Here is a 2,512-nt window from a genome sequence, read left to right as displayed (position 1 = left end):
GCTCAGTGCAGGCGAATGCTCAGGTGTTTTCAGGTGTGTTTGTGTGGACCGAGATTGTTTTTCTTTTTAAACTGTAAACACAGTAGTGTGGGCGTGGCCTAACTCTCTGCACTGTCCCTTTAATTCCCTCTCTGAGCAGATCGTAACTGTCTGTCGCTGGAGAAGCTGATCTCCTCCCTCCCTCTGAGCCTCGTCTAGACACTCCATGGTTCATCTAAAGCAATTAGCTCATTTGTCCTCCTCTCCCTCCTCCTCCCCTTCCTCTTCCTCCTGCTGCATTCAGCTAAAGGTCACAGCCGGTCACTGCCGAGTCAGATGGCTCGGAGAGAGCAGACAGACAGAGAGAGGAGGGAGGAGAAAGAGACGATGATATGGGGGGGGGGAGTAGTTGGAGAGGAAGGAGGTGAGGAAGAAGAAGATGAAGGTAGGACATGAGAGAAGGAGACGATTCAGAAAAAGAAAGGGAGAGAAATGATGGGAGGGACAAAATGAGAGAGGAAACAAGGAGGCAAGGAAAGAGGAAGAATAACAAAATCAGTGGAAGAAAGAGAAAGAGAGACAGAGAGAGAGAGACAGAGAGAGAGACAGAGAGAGACACAGAGAGAGAGACAGAGAGAGAGAGACAGAGAGACAGAGAGAGACACAGAGAGAGAGACAGAGATAGAGAGACAGAGAGACAGAGACAGAGAGAGAGACAGAGAGAGAGACAGAGAGAGAGAGAGAGAGAGGGCAGGAACAGAGGAGCTAATTCCCCCTCCCCCCTCCTCTCAGTCCTCGGATGACTCGACAGTCTGGGTAGTCAGAAATAGCACAGACAGCTGTGTGTGTGTGTCTGTGTGTGTGTGTGTGTGTGTGTGTGTGTGTGAGTGAGAGAGAGAGTTATAGGTCATAGGTGCACACAATTTGCCTGCCAATTTCCATGAGAAAGGCTATACGGGGTTGGGGGGGGCGCACAAACACACACACACACACACATCTCACACACACACACACACACACACACACACACACACAAACACAAACACACACACACCCTCTCCATTGACTTTGGGTGTCACGGTCGTGGTGCAGCCAACAAGTGTGGGAACTTTGGTCCATAAAACTCCCACTGTGGGAAAATGGAGATGGAAGTGTGTGTGTGTGTGTGTGTGTGTGTGTGTGTGTGTGTGTGTGTGTGTGTGTGTGTGTGTGTTTCACTGAAGATATGTTGATAGTACAATAATAAAATTGGAGCCTATCACAGACACATATTCTCTTTGGAAATGATCAGGTCAAGTTATATAGTCAATATAACTATTTATATATTTAATATATATTTGATTTTTTGTTTTCATTCAAGTTAAATATATATACATATTTGTTCTTATGTTTTTTATTAATACTTATTTTTATAGTTATTTGATTTAATCCCAGTGAAGTTACAGTTTCAGTCACTGACAAAGTTTAAAGTTCGACTGTGAAGTATTCTGCTTTCATTACATGTATTCATGTGTTTACACATATCAGCTGATATATCACTATACTGACACTGGTTCTGGTTCTGATTCTGGTTCTGGTTCTGGTTCTGGATCACACTGATGCTCACCTCATATAAAAAGTCCATGTTGTCAGACTGTTTTAATCTATAGTGTCTGAACGGATTAGAGTTTGGTGGCCAAAAGTCAAAGGTCACGTCACTCACTATTTATTTTAGATGACTGGATAAACAGGGGTGTAATGAGTGAAGGTGTTGAATCTAGTTTACTTCTGTCATACGTCCGTCCCACTGCATCAGGCTGAGACCCACAGACTGCAGGTTCAGTGTCTCTGTGTTAATGAACTCCTGTTTTATAAATGTGGAGATCAGAAGAAGAAACTTTCTTAAACTCTGATTTTTATCCCTATGAAGGACTTTTGTTCCTCGTCTGTGACTGACTTCAAGTAGGAAGAAATGAAATAAAAAAGAGCAGAGAGGACAGAGAGTGATAAAGTAGAAGAGAGTAGAATAAAGAGAGTTGATCAGAGGGGAGCAGAGTGGAGCGTTACTCTAAATTTAGCTGCTAATCCAGGGAACTCCCTTAAACTGTCAGTCCCATCTGGAACGCTAGCTATGCTAATGCTAATGCTAATAGTGAGAGGGCCACAGACAGACTAAGTATTCTGACCATCACACTGACTCTAAACAATACAACACAGTCAGGGTGCTGTGACCTCTGACCTCTGGCAGGTTTGCAAACAACCCTTTGAGTCCGAGCTGCTGGTTATTATTAACTTCCTGTTTTGAGTGAGGATGAGCATGTGACTGAGAACCGAGGTCGTCTTCATCAACCACAGCCTGGAGACCTGGACGATCGTGGACGTGACATCAGGGAATATTAAAGGATGTGGACGAGGGTCACAGGTCCAGCGAGGGCGGGTGATCTGAGGACCTGACTCATGATCCACCTCAGATGAGTCGTTCAGATCGCGTCATTAAAAGTTTCTATATTTAGATATCTAATTTTACAAGTTCAGTCTCTGCTAACAGACCATG

Source organism: Seriola lalandi, unplaced genomic scaffold, assembly GCF_002814215.2.
Source record: "Seriola lalandi dorsalis isolate HSWRI2012SDOR001 ecotype SW California unplaced genomic scaffold, Sedor1 jcf7180002053916, whole genome shotgun sequence".
Classification (NCBI taxonomy): Eukaryota; Metazoa; Chordata; class Actinopteri; order Carangiformes; family Carangidae; genus Seriola; species Seriola lalandi.
The sequence above is the reverse complement of the archived record's forward strand: the minus strand, read 5'-3'. Positions refer to the sequence as shown.